Source organism: Dromiciops gliroides, chromosome 1 (genome assembly GCF_019393635.1).
Source record: "Dromiciops gliroides isolate mDroGli1 chromosome 1, mDroGli1.pri, whole genome shotgun sequence".
Taxonomy (NCBI): Eukaryota; Metazoa; Chordata; class Mammalia; order Microbiotheria; family Microbiotheriidae; genus Dromiciops; species Dromiciops gliroides.
The window spans coordinates 213,522,815-213,537,946 of NC_057861.1; the positions used below are offsets into that span (position 1 = coordinate 213,522,815).

At 36.5% G+C, this 15,132-nt stretch overlaps 1 protein-coding gene across 4 annotated transcripts in view; it reads left to right on the forward strand.

Moving 5' to 3' along the window:
- CDH19 (cadherin 19) overlaps positions 1-15,132 on the forward strand; it is a 387,803-nt gene that overhangs the window by 287,930 nt on the left and 84,741 nt on the right. The window lies entirely within an intron of this gene.

The following is a 15,132-nucleotide window of genomic DNA, read 5'->3' on the forward strand; positions in this document are numbered from 1 at the left end:
TAAATATCTTTTTTGCCTATGAAAGCTAGCCAGCTTCAACACAGTGCACAGAGTGCTAGGCACAAGTCAGGAACAATTGAGTTCCAATCTTACCTCATACGTATCACAGTTGCATGTAATTGGGCAAGTCACAACATAGTTTCCTCTTGTCTAATCTTTCCTCTGTCATTAGTATTTTAAGTTGTTGCAATTGGTCAAATAAATCATGAAAAAAAACATGCTAAGATTAACAGAGAGGGGCAGAGACAAGATGGTGGAGAGAAGCCAGCAAATTGCCTGAGCTCTCCTTCAGTTCCCTCAGAAAGAACATTAAATCAAGCCTCTAAATGGATTCTGAAAATACAGAACCTACAAAAGGACAGAGAGACACAATCTTCCAACTTGAGATGATTTAGAAGATTTCAGGAAAGGTTGGTCTCACTGTGGAAAAAGGGGAGCTCAGCTCAGCACAGATCAGCTCAGCTTAGCACAGAGAGGATCTGAGCAAGTTAGCAGGAAGCTCTTAAACACAGCAGAGCAACTGAGGACACTTGATCCAGAGTCAGCAAGCTGTTGGCACAGCATGCCAGTTATGAGATCTGCCACCAACAGCTGAGAGAACAGGTTTCCAGCTAGAGGACCAACCACAGGACAGGCTCTACTAGGCCAGGCCATCCCAGGATCTGGAGCAAGCACAGGGAGAAAGTCCAGGGTGGTGAGGAATCCACAAGCCATAGAGGCCTCAGCGTAGAAATCCAGTAACACAGCCCCTATCCCCCAGCACAAGAAGCTTGAAACAGTGACCCTTGTCAGTGATCCTTGTGCCCCAGGAGCAGACATCAACTTAAAAAAAAATAAGATACAATATGAGTAAGAAACAGAAGAGAGCTTCTGTGACAAGGAAGATCAAAATACATGTTCAGAAGAAGACAACAAAGTCAAAGCTATTACATCTGTAAGGGGCTAGAATTCTAGCTAGTCTGTCTAAAATATCTAATGAATGGTCACCAATAAATTATAAGCTTTAGCAAGTTGGACTTTTAAGCATTTATTAAGGAGAATAAGAATTTGGTAAAAAGAAAGAGAAAGGCCTAGATTCATCTATCTTTTAAAGGGAGAGTGCATTGCTAGCATCCTTCTCCAACCAAGTCCTAAGGAAAGAGAGCAAGAGAGCCAGCCTCGCCCCTCTTCCTCCCACAAGCAAACGTCACTTCCTGATGCCAAAGAAAAGCTGCATGGCCTTGCCCTCAGAGGCTTTCTCCTCATGGTGGAGCTTTCCTACAGTAGGTCTCTAGCAGGTGGCATCATTCCAATTGTTACAGTCCCCCCCCCCTTTGTTTCTTTAAGAAACAGGGGGTGTTTCCTTGATGAAACAGTCAAAAATAATAAAATATAATAACCTATGCTAGCAAACAATGTGTTAATAACACTATAGAAAAGGGAGAGAGAAAAGTTTTGTCCAGAGGGGCGGTCCCTCATGAACCAAGACTTTGACACTAGCCTACAGAGGGAGGGCCTCTGTAGAGAATACATATTACAAATGGTGTACATGACAACAGAAAGGAGTAAACATCAATGAAACAAAACTGTTCATTTAAAGTCTTTGAAAGTCTTTTCTCAGATGTTTCTTAGGATGTCCTCTGGGTGTAGTCGTGGAATAGAAGTCTTTTCAGGGGTTGATGTATGGATGCTGGTAATCAGACAGGAAAATTTCCTACAAAAGTAAGCTTAGCATAACTTTAAAATAGCTTTGTCAGTAATCAAATCAAACAATGAAAATTCTTAAAAACATGTCTAATGGAATTCAGAATCTTGGTTGTTACACATGAAACATAATAAAACAAAAATTAAAACTTAATATTACTATAGTCCCCCCTTGTGGAGGGTAAATTGAGAAGATAATTGCTGTGATATTAATTTTAAAAAAATAATTTTTATCTTTGTTTCATCACTTTTTGCACCATCTGCCTAATTATCCTCTTGCCATTATGAGAAATTTAAAAAATCTAATATAATTTGTAACAGCTGTCAAGGCCAAAACCAACACTGTATTTATCATGACAACTGAGATAATTATGGGAATACCATAAAAGAACAGAGAAATGATAGGATATGAGCATTCCCACACTTGAGCAATATATACTGCCCATGCAGTATGCCAGGCTTAAAATAGGTGGATGGATATATGTCCACGCCACCAAACATATTGGAGGAAACTGAGTCAGACTTAATCAGATGCATAGGATTAAGATGTCTATGGCATCAAGCATATAGGAGAGGGCATAGAAGCCAGGTGTAGAATGAGATGGATGGGATCAAAACTTCCAGCCATCTGTACAATATTGTGGGGGAAAAAATTAAACCAAGAGAAACCAACCTCAACATTTATCAAAAGCCATTCCCTCAGCCATACCTTGACTTCATGCATGTCTCGCCTCATGTGACAGTTCAATGTCTGCTCTTGATTGTATTCCTCTTGTGATTGGATGACATCTTGGACAACTGGCATCTGATAACTCAGAATGAAGGCAATTAATATCTTAAATGATAAGTTCCCATAGTCCAAGTCTCATATAGATTTAAAAATTGAGGATAGTAATGATAGCAAAAAATGTGAATGTACCTGGACTCAGAATATAATATACAACTATGAAATAATTTCAAATAACTTTTTTTAATAAGTATACAATTACTTTTGTGAAGAATCAGAACATATACAAATATGAGTTAAAACACAACATAATCATAAAAAAACTATTTTTGGAAAAAGAAAACTTTTATAAATGTTCCCCTTTTTTTGAATGTTCTTATCAAAAATAATACTTCTAGAATCAATTTACACTTGCCATGGCAACCAATTTGCCAGGGAAATGCTTTATAGAGTTTGATCAAATAATCTAATCAGTTGAGAGAAAAAAAAAATAACAAAAACAAACAACTCAGAATATGGGAGCACAATACTCCCAGAATTAACATTGTATTATGAAATCAAAACCATCTTGTGGGGACAGCTAGGTGGCACAGTGGATAGAGAACCGGTCCTGGAATCAGGAGGACCTGAGTTCAAATCCGGCCTCAGACACTTAACACTTACTAGCTGTGTGACCTTAGGAAAGTCACTTAACCCCAATTGCCTCACCAAAAAAAATCCAAACAAACAAAAAAAAACATCTTGCATTGTTTTAAAATAGAGATAAACAAATACAACAAAATACACATGGAAGAATGAAAGACAATGAAATTCAAACTAGGGAAATCTAAATGAATATGAATTTAACATTAATAAGAGTATTACAAAATATAAAGTTGATTACATGACTATAAAAAGCTTTTGCAAATATTCTCTTTTTTTAAGCTAAGTACAAAACATAATCTCAAAAGCATGAAAATCTCTATTAAAACAAACCCATACTGTTAATTTCAAAATGTAGATGTAATAGCACAGAAATCTTTATGTAACCTCTGAACTGACATTATTTCTCTGAGTGAATTTAGCACACTTTTGATTCTGATATCTAAAATCCCCAATACTCATATTAATACCTTGCTGTTTACTTCTACATTTCTGCAAAATATGTTTTCTTGAAATATGATGATGATTGTCATGTTTATTCAGCTTAAGTTTGTCTTCTTTATGCCCTCTATATTATCTGTCAGTCCTTTCATAATACAAATGCTTTATAACGTTACTAATTAAAGACAAAAGCAAGTTAACAAAATTATGAATAAAACTAGCATATCTGGAATTTAAAGGGTTTTCTAAGGTTGTTTTGGGAGAACCACAGCAGGTTGACTCAGAATCAGAGCCAGGCTGGGGAAGGGCTGAGCCTGACTGCTCTGTAACTGAGTAGAAGCTACAAATGCAGGTAGAGAAAGCTGTGCATGCTCTGAGGAGGGTGGAGGAGTAGGAGGTGGCACCAGAGGAGGAGGAGGAGGAGGAGGAGGAGGTGAGGTCCTGAAGGGAGTGTAGTTGGGGGTGGGGGGGCAGGACCACCTTTCCCATGTGGTACAGAGCTGGGGAATCCAATTCAGGCCTGATTTCCCTTTCCCCCACTTCTAGGGGATTAAAGGCTTCTAGAGGCTGGGTCATTGCCTCCAGGCATGCAAAATTAGAACAACAATTAGTGTTAGAATTTGGAAAAGCACCTTGCTGGCTCTTCTAACAAAAATAAAAATAAAAATAGAAAATCCACAAATCAAAGCACTAACATGGTTTTATCCCCCATTTGTCTGGTTAAACAGAATAAAATCAGAAATAGGGTACTTAGCATGCTGAAAAAGCCCATTTGAAAATTTAAAGGGAACACAGCCAGTACTTTAGAGTTTAAAAGTACAGTCTAGGGGTAATTTCTTACCCAACCAGGTTCAGCTTTCCTCTTCCTGGTCAGCCATCTGTAAGGGGCTAAAATTCTAGCTAGTCTGTCTAAAATATCTAATGAATGGTCACCAATAATTAAAAGCTTTAGCAAGAGTTAGACTTTTTTTTTATTTTATTATTTTTTTAACGTATGAGGTTTTTTATTTTTTCCATGACATGTAAAGATAGTTCTCAACTTTTGTTTATACATGCTTTACAATTTCACATTTTTCTCCCTCCCTCCCCTCCCTCCCCCCTCCCCTAGACAGCAGGTAATCTGAAATAGGTTATATCTATATATGTCTATACATATACATATAGATATATATATATATACACACACATATATATACACATAATAACATTAATCCTATTTCTGCATTAATCCTGTTACAAGAGAAAGAATCAGAGCAGTGATGCAAAACCTCAAAATAGAAAAAAAAACAACAGCACCCAAAACAAAAGAAATAATATGGTTCAATCAGCATCTATACTCCACAGTTTGTTCCTTCTTTTTTTTTCTTGGATTTGGAGATCCTCTTCTATCATGAGTTCCCTGGAACTCTTCTGTACCATTGCATTGGTGAGAAGAATATAGTCCATCACAGTAGGTCAACACTCAATGTTGATGATACTGTGTACAATGTTCTTCTGGTTCTGCTCATCTCACTCATCATCAGCTCACGTAAGACCCTCCAGGTTTCTCTGAACTCTTCCTGCTCATCATTTCTTACAGCACAATAGTATTCCATTGTATTCATATACCACAACTTGTCCAGCCATTCCCCAATTGATGGGCACCCCCTCAACTTCCAATTCCTTGCTACCACATAAAGAGCAGCTATAAATATTTTTGTATATATGGGTCCCTTTCCCCCTTCCATGATTTCTTTGGGCAAAAGACCTAAAAGTGGGATTGCTGGGTCAAAGGGCATGCACAGCTTTATCGCCCTTTGGGCATAATTCCAAATTGCTCTCCAGAATGGTTGGATCAGCTCACAGCTCCACCAACAATGCATTAGTGTTCCAATTTTCCCACAGCCTCTCCAACATTTATTATCTTCCTTTTTTGTCATTTTAGCCAATCTGATAGGTGTCAGGTGGTACCTCAGAGTTGTTTTAATTTGCATCTCTCTAATCATTAGAGATTTAGAGCATTTTTTCATATGGGAATAGATAGCTTTGGTTTCTTCATCAGAAAACTGCCTGTTCATATCCTTTGACCATTTCTCAATTGGGGAATGACTTGGATTCTTATAAATTTGATTTAATTCCCTATATATTTTAGAGATGAGGCCTTTATCAGAAGTAATGGCCATAAAAATTGTTTCCCAGCTTTCTGCCTCCCTTCCAATTTTGGATGCATTGCTTCTGTTTGTACAAAATTTTTTTAATTTAATATAATCAAAATCATCCATTTTGCATTTTATAATATACTCTATCTCTTGTTTGGTCAAAAACTGTTTTCCTTTCCAAAGATCTGATAGGTACACTATTCCTTTCTCTCCTAATTTACCTATGGTATCACCTCTTATGTCTAAATCATGTATCCATTTTGACCTTATTTTAGTATAAGGTGTAAGATGTTGGTCTATGCCTAATTTCTGCCATACTATCTTCCAGTTTTCCCAGCAGTTTTTGTCAAATACTGAGTTCCTATCCCAGAAGCTGGAGTCTTTGGGTTTATCAAACACTACATTACTAGTGTCATTTACTACTGCATTTCCTGAGCCTAGCCTATTCCATTGATCTACCACTCTATTTTTTAGCCAGTACCAGATAGTTTTGATGACTGCCGCTTTATAGTAAAGCTCCAGGTTTGGTACCGCTAACCCACCTTCCTGTGAATTTTTTTTTTCATTATTTCCCTGGATATTCTTGATTTTTTGTTTTTCCAGATGAATTTTGTTATTATCTTTTCTAGCTGTATAAAATAATTTTTAGGTAGTCTGATTGGTATGACACTGAATAAGTAAATTAATTTAGGCAGTATTGTCATTTTTACTATATTAGCTCTGCCTATCCATGAGCAATTGATATCTTTCCAATTATTTAGATCTGATTTGATTTGTGTGAAGAGTGTTTGGTAGTTGTGTCCATAGAGTTCCTGGGTTTGTCTTGGCAAGTAGACTCCCAAGTATTTTATAATATCTACCATTACTTTAAATGGAATTTCAATTTCTATCTCTTGCTGCTGGACTTTGTTGGTCATGTATAGAAATGCTGATGATTTATGTGGATTTATTTTATATCCTGCTACTTTGCTAAAGTTGTTAATTGTTTCAAGTAATTTTTGACTTGATTCTCGAGGATTCCTTAAGTATACCATCATATCATCTGCAAAGAGTGATAGTTTTGTTTCCTCCTTGCCTATTCTAATTCCTTTAATTCCTTTCTCTTCTCTGATTGCTAAAGCTAACATTTCTAGAACAATATTAAATAATAGGGGTGATAATGGACATCCCTGTTTCACCCCTGATCTTATTGGGAAGGCCTCTAATTTATCTCCATTGCATATAATACTTGCTGATGACTTTAGGTAGATACTGTTTATTATTCTAAGGAAAGCTCCTCCTATTCCTAAACTCTCTAGTGTTTTTATTAGGAATGGGTGCTGTACTTTGTCAAAAGCTTTCTCTGCATCTATTGAGATAATCATATGATTTTGGTTGGTTTTCTTATTGATATGGTTGATTATGTTAATAGTTTTCTAATGTTGAACCAGCCCTGCATTCCTGGTATACATCCCACCTGGTCATAGTGTATTATCCTGGTGATCACTTGCTGTAATCTCCTTGCTAATATCTTATTTAAGATTTTAGCATCAATATTCATTAGGGAAATTGGTCTATAATTTTCTTTCTCTGTTTTTGCTTTACCTGGATTTGGTATCACCACCATATTTGTGTCATAAAACAAATTTGGTAGAACTCCTTCTTCACCTATTTTTCCAAATAATTTGTATAATATTGGAATTAATTTCTCTTTAAATGTTTGGTAAAACTCACCCATAAACCCATCTGGCCCTGGGGATTTTTTCTTAGGGAGTTCATTAATAGCTTGTTCAATTTCTTTTTCTAACATGGGTTTATTTAAGGATTTTATTTCCTCTTCAGTTAACCTAGGCAGTTTGTATTTTTGTAAATATTCATCCATTTCATTTAGATTGTCAAATTTATTGGCATACAGTTGGGCAAAATAATACCTAATTATTGATTTAGTTTCCACTTCATTGGTGGTAACATCACCCTTTTCATTTTTGATACTGGTAATTTGGTTTTCTTCTTTCTTTTTTTTAATCAAATTAACCAATATTTTATCTATTTTATTAATTTTTTCATAAAACCAGCTCTTAGTTTTATTGATTAATTCTATAGTTTTTTTTTGCTTTCAATCTTATTAATTTCTCCTTTAATTTTCAGGATCTCTAATTTAGTGTCTAATTGGGGATTTCTAATTTGTTCTTTTTCTAGCTTTTTACATTGCATGCCCAATTCATTAATCTCCTCTTTCTCTTTTTTATTCATGTAAGCATTTAGAGCTATAAATTTTCCCCTAAGCACTGCTTTGGCTGCATCCCATAGATTTTGGTATGTTGTCTCATTATTGTCATTCTCTTGGATAAAGTTATTGATTGTTTCTATGATTTCTTGTTTGGCCCATTCATTCTTTAGAATGAAATTATTTAGTTTCCAATTGATTTTCATTCTACTTTTCCCTGGCTCTTTCTTACATGTAATTTTTATTGCATCATGATTTGAGAAGGATGCATTTACTATTTCTGCCTTTCTACATTTGACTATGATGTTTTTGTGCCCTAATACATGGTCAGTTTTTGAAAATGTGCCATGTACTGCTGAGAAAAAGGTATATTCCTTTCTATCCCCATTCAATTTTCTCCAGACATCTATCATGTCTAACTTTTCTAGTAATCTATTCACCTCTTTCACTTCTTTCTTATTTATTTTTTGGCTAGATTTATCTAATTCTGAGAGGGGGAGATTCAGATCCCCCACTAGTATAGTATTACTATCTAATTCCTCTTGTAACTCATTTAACTTCTCCTCTAAGAACTTGGATGCTATACCACTTGGCGCATACATATTTAATATTGATATTACTTCATTATCTATAGTACCTTTAAGTAAGATGTAATTTCCTTCCTTATCTCTTTTAATGAGATCTATTTTTGCCTGCACTTTGTCTGAGATAAGGATTGCTACCCCTGCCTTTTTTACTTTAGCTGAGGCATAATATATTCTGCTCCAGCCTTTTACCTTTACTCTGTGTGTATCTCTCTGCTTCAAATGTGTTTCTTGTAAACAGCGTATTGTAGGGTTCTGGTTTTTAATCCACTCTGCAATTTGCTTCCGTTTTATAGCAGAGTTCATCCCATTCACATTTACAGTTATTATTACTGACTGTCTATTACCCTCCATTCTATTTACCCCCTTTGTACTTTCCCCCCTTCTTTCACCCTATTCCTCCTCACCGACGTTTTACTTCTTACCCCTGCCTCCCCCGATCTGCCCTCCCTTTTTATCACCCCCCCTCTTTTCTTTACCCTTTTCTCCCTTGCTTTTGTCCTCCCTTCTCTCAGTCCTCCCCTTTCCCTTCCCCTTTTGTTTTCCTAAAGAATGAGTTAAGTTTCTTTATCCCAATGAACGTATATGTTATTCCCTCTTTGAGTCAAATCTAATGAGAATAGGGTTGAAACCATGTTCCCCCCTCCTTTCTTTCCCTCTATTGTAATAGGTTTTTTTCCACCTCTTCATATGATATAATTCATCCCATTCCACCTCCCCTTTCCTCTCCTCCCCATAGACTCCCTTTTTATCCCCTTAATTCTTTTGTATCATCACATCAAAGACAATTTATATTTATACCCTCTATATAAAGTCCTTCTCTCTGCCCAAATACATTTACAGTTCTTAAGAGTTATGAGTATTATCTTCCTGTGTAGAGATATAAACAGTTTAACCTAATAGGGTAACCTTTTTTTTTCCCCTCTGTTTACCTTTTCTAACTTCTCTTGACTCTTGTATGCTGAGATCAAATTTTCTATTCAGTTCTGGTCTTTTCACCAGGAAAGATTGAAAGTCCCCAATGTCATTAAATGTCCATCTTTTCCCCTGAAAGAAAATGCACATTTTTGCTGGGTAATAGATTCTCGGCTGCAATCCAAGCTCCTTTGCCTTCTGGAATATCATATTCCAAGCCTTGCGGTCCTTTCATGTTCAAGCTGCCAGGTCCTGAGCAATCCTGACTGTGGCTCCATGATATTTAAATTGCTTCTTTCTGGCTGCTTGGAGTATTTTCTCCTTCACCTGATAATTCTGGAATTTGGCTACAATATTCCTTGGAGTTTTCCTTTTGGGGTCTCTTTCAGGAGGTGATCGATGGATTCTTTCAATGATGATTTTATCCTCTGATTCTATGATATCAGGGCAGTTCTCCTTAATAATTTCCTGGAATATGGTGTCTAGATTCTTTTTCTGGTCATGGCTTTCAGGCAGTCTAATGATTCTCAAATTGTCTCTCCTGGATCTGTTTTCCAGATCAGTTGTCTTTCCAATGAGGTATTTTACATTTTCTTCTATTTTTTCATTTTTTTTATTCTGCTTGACTGATTCTTGGTGTCTCATGGATTCCTTATCTTCCAACTGTCCCACTTTAATTTTTAAGGCATTGTTTTCTTCAGTGAGATTATGTACCTTTTTTTCCATTTGGCCAAGTGAATTTTTTAAGGTATTTTTTTCTTCAGTGAGATTATGCAGCTTTTTTTCCATTTGGCCAAATGAATTTTTTAAGGATTTGTTTTCTTCAGCTTCCTTTTCCAAGCTGCTGATTCTTTTTTCATAGTTTTTTTGTTTTGCTTTCATTTCTCTCCCCATTTTTTCTTCTACCTCTTGTAATTGATTTTTAAAATCCTTTTTGAGCTCTTCCAGGAAGGCTTTTTGTTCTTGCGACCAATTCACCTTCCCTTGTGAGGCTTCAGATGTAGACAATTTGAGGCTATTGTCCTCATCTGAGTTTGTGTTGGCTTCTTCCCTATTGATACAAAAGCTCTCAATGGAGAGGGCTCTTTTTTGCTTCTTACTCATTATTGCAGCTTATTTATTTATTCTTTAAGTTGAGGTCTGCTCTGGGGGCACCAGGGTCCCTGTTTTGGGCTTCTTGTGCAGGTGTATAGGTGCTGTGTGACCGGGCTTTTACTCTGAGGCCTTTATGGTGTGTGGAGATCCCCCGCCCTGCACTTCCTGTCTGATTGTGCTCGGCCAGCCAGGCGCCAGACCCTGGCGTCTGATCCCGCCGTTCGTGGCCCTCTCAGCCGGTGCAGGTAGGTTTTTCCACTGTCCTTCTTGGCCACCAGATTTTTGAACCAGGTTCTGGGAGCCTCAGTTGTTCGGCTGTGGCCCGCAGCTCCTGCTGACTTGCCCCGACCCCCTCGGCGCTGGGTTGCTGCCCTGCGCTGGGCCTCCCTTTTGCCCGAGTCAGACCGACCTTTTCCTGAAGTCTTCTAAATTATCTCTGGTTGGAGGACTGTGTCTCTCTGTCTCTTTGCAGGTTCTGTAGTTTCAGAATCTGTCCAGAGGCTTGATTTAATGTTCGTTTTGAGGGAACAGAAGGAGAGCTCAGGCAGCTTGCTGCTTCCTCTCCGCCATCTTGGCTCCGCCCCCGAGAGTTAGACTTTTAAGCATTTATTAAGGAGAATAAGAATTTGGTAAAAAGAAAGAGAAAGGCCTAGATTCATCTATCTATTAAAGAGACAGCACATTTCTAGCTCCACTCTCCACCACAGTCCTGACAAAAGAGAGCGAGAGAGCCAGCCTCACTCCCTCTTACTCCCACAAGCAAATGTCACTTCCTGATGCCAATGAAAAGCTGCATGGCCTTGCCATCAGAGGCCTTCTCCTCAAGGTGGAGCTTTCCTATAGTAAGTATTCAGCAGGTGGTGTCATTCCAATCATTATACATCCAAAGCTTTCAAGAAAAATATGAATTGTTCTCAGACAACAGAAGTGCTCAAAATTGTCTTGACAATAAATTGAGAGAGAAGAAAAAAATGGAAAGAGAAATGAGAGTTATACAAGAAAATCAGGAGAAAAAAAAAGTCAACAGCTTGAAAAGCCAAATTGGCCAAATGGAAAAGGAGGTACAAAAGCTCTCTGAAGAAAATAATTCCTTAAAAATTAGGATATATGGTGCAGTGGATAAAGCACCAGCTCTGGATTTAAGAGTACCTGAGTTCAAATCTGTCCTCAGATACTTGACACCTACTAGAGGTGTGAACCTGGGCAAGTTGCTGCTTAACCCTCGTTGCCCTCCCCCCAAAAAAAAACCCAAAATAAAAACAACAAATGGTAAAGAAAACCAAAAGAATGATAAAAATAGAAACCCATGTGAAATATCTCATTAGAAAAACAACTGACCTGCAAAATAGGCCCAGGAGAGATAATGTGAAAATTATTGGACTACCTGAAAGCTATGATAAAAAAAAAAGAGCCTAGACATCATCTTTCAAGAAATTGTTAGGGGAAAATGCCCTAATTTTCTAGAAGCAGAAGGTAAAATAGAAATTAAAAGAATCTACTGATCACCTTTTGAAAGAGTTTCCAAAATGAAAACTTTCAGGAATATTATAGCCAAATTCCAGAGCTCCTAGGACAAGGAGTAAATATTACAATAAATCATAAAGTAACAATTCAAGCATTTTAGAGCCAGTCAGGATAACCCAAGATCTAGCAGCTTCTACATTGAAGGATCAGAGGTCTTGGAATATGATATTCCACAGGGCAAAGGAAGTATAATTATAACATAGAATCACCTACCCAGCAAAACTGAGTATAATCCTTCACAGGAAAAATGGGAATTATTCAATTGAAATCGAGGATTTTCAGGTATTCTTGATGAAAAGATTTGAGCTGAATAGAAAATCTGACTTTCAAATACAACATGCAAAAGAAGCATAAAAAGGTAAACAGGAAAAAGAAACCATAAAGGCTATTAAAAGGTTAAATTGTTTACATTCCTACATGGAAAGATGATACTTGTAACTCATAATAACTTTCTCATTATTAAGGCAACTGGATGGGGTATATTTAGACAGAGGGCACAGCTGTGGCTTGAATATGAAGGGTTGATTTTTTTTTTTTTGTGAGGCAATTGGGGTTAAGTGATTTGCCCAGGGTCACACAGCTAGTAAGTGTCAAGTGTCTGAGGCCAGATTTGAACTTAGGTCCTCCTGACTCCAGGGCTGGTGCTCTATCCTCTATGCCACCTGGCTGCCCCTGGTTTGATGTCTTTTAAAAAATTAAGGGGTGAAAGGAATGCACTGGGAGAAAGGGAAAAGGAGAGTTAGAATGGGGGTAAAGTATTTCACATAAAAGAAAAAGGAAAAAAACTTATACAATGGAGGGAAAGATGGAGGAGGGACTGGGCACTGATTGAACCATACTCTCATCAGAATTTGCTCAAAGAGAGAATAAAATACACACTCAGTTAGGTTTAGTTGTCTATCTTACCCTTCAGGAAAGTAGAAGGGGAAGGAGATAAGGGGGACAGTGATAGAATGGAGGGCAGTTTGGGGGAGGGGACAGTAAGAAGCAAAACACTTTTGAGGACAGACAGGGTGTAAGAAGATAGAAAATAGAGTAAATGCCATGGGGAGGGAATAGGATGGAGGAAAATAGAGTTGGCAAAAATTAATTGTGAAAAAAAAATTGAAGCCAGTTTGCCTGACAGAGCTCATTTCTCAAACACAGAGAGAACTGAGTCAAATTTGTTAAGATAAGAGTCATTCCCCAGTTGACAGATGATCAAAAGTTATAAAATTTTCAGATAAAATCATCAAAGCTACCTAAAACCATATAGCCATATTTTTTTTAAAAAATGCTCTAATTCATCTTTTAAATTTTTTTTTTGTGGAAAAATGAGGGTTAAGTGACTTGCCCAGGGTCACACAGCTAGTAAGTGTGAAGTATCTGAAATAAAATTTGAACTCAGGTCCTTCTGAGTCCAGGGCTGGTGCTTTATCCACTGTGCCACCTAGCTGCCCGCATAACTCATACATTCTGTGGAGCAATTTGGAGCTATGGCCAAAGGACCATAAAACTATGCATACTCTTTTACCTAGTAATTCCACTTCTAGGTTGGTATCCAGAAAGATTAAAAAAACCCAAAAAGTTGAATTCAAAACTGAGGAGATTCCCATCAATTGGGGAATGGCTGAACAAATTGTGGGATGAGATTGTGATGGAACACTATTGTGTTATAAGAAATGATGGGCAGGATGCTATCAGAAAAAAACTAGACAAAACCTACATGAGCTGATGCAAAGTGAAATGTACTATATACAAATTAACAGCAATATTATAAAATGATCAGCTTTCAATGACTTAGCTATTTACAGCAATACACTAATCCAAATCAACTCCGATGGACCTATGAAAAATGGTGTCTGAATACAAATTGAAGCATAATTTTTCATTAGTTCCTATTTCTAAAGTTTTTTGACTGTTTTCTTTCACAATCTGACTAATGTAGAAGTGTTTTGCATGACTACACATGTATAACTTATATTGAATTTCTTGCATTCTTAAAAGGTATGGGGAGGGAGGAAAAGAGAGAATTTGGAACACAAAGTTTAAAAAATTGACGTTAAAATTATTTTTACATGTAATTTGGGAAAAAATGAAATTCTAAATAAGTGAAAAAAAAATATAAAACAAACAAACACCCTTATAACGGAAGATACAACACCATTATAAGATAACATTTCACTCTAGGTCATACATTTTTTTTTAAGACTGGCTTTCCAAATTTGAAAGAATGGTGGTCTTTTGCCTTTCTTTTTATCATAAAGTATTGAACACAGTGCCTGGCACATATTAGGTACATAATAAAGCCTTATTTACTGACTGACAAATTTATTGACTTACTTATTGAAAGGAAGTACAGAAGCCAGTTGCAGGTTTACTATAAGTGCTGATTGGTTTCTCCTTCCACCTTTGTGTGGGTTTGACATATTAGTGCTAGTCATAGTGTAGACTCTGAACTGACTATAGCCCTACTCTTAGAACATACACATGAAAGCAGAAAGGATGTTAAATCTTGGTTATACTTTGGAATATAGGGGTCAAAGTGGGAAGTATAAAGACATTTAGTTATGCTCAAAAGAAAAAATTATAATGAATTCATTCAAAAGAGTTGTGGTATAAAAAACCAATCAGATTTATTTAAAGTATTTATGGATATGTTGATTTATACTTTATACAATAGGCACAAACATATAGTGTTTATGGTTCCAAAGTGCTTTATGTACATATGAATATAAGCATATATATATACATACATGTACACACATACATATATACATATATACACACACACACACACACACACACATATATATATATGCAGGATTCCTTCCCACCTCCCCACCCCATCCCCCAAGATATACAAGGTAGAAAAAAGGTCACAAAGAAGGAATTTTAGGTTTCAATAACTCCTTTATTTTAGTTTTAACTTATAATACCATAGTATCACATACAATACACACACATATGTATGTATATATGCATATATATGAATTCATATTATGTATGAAAAATAAAATCTTGCAAATGGTGAAAAATAAAGAAATACAATTTATTAAATAATAATTATTAAAACATTGTGATTTGGGGCTCATCCTATATAATGGGATGACTTTCTTCTTCTAATTCAGAGATTACAATTAATTTTAAATGAACTGAGGTTTCTTTCTTTTTAAAATTCAAGCAATACCCAAAGTT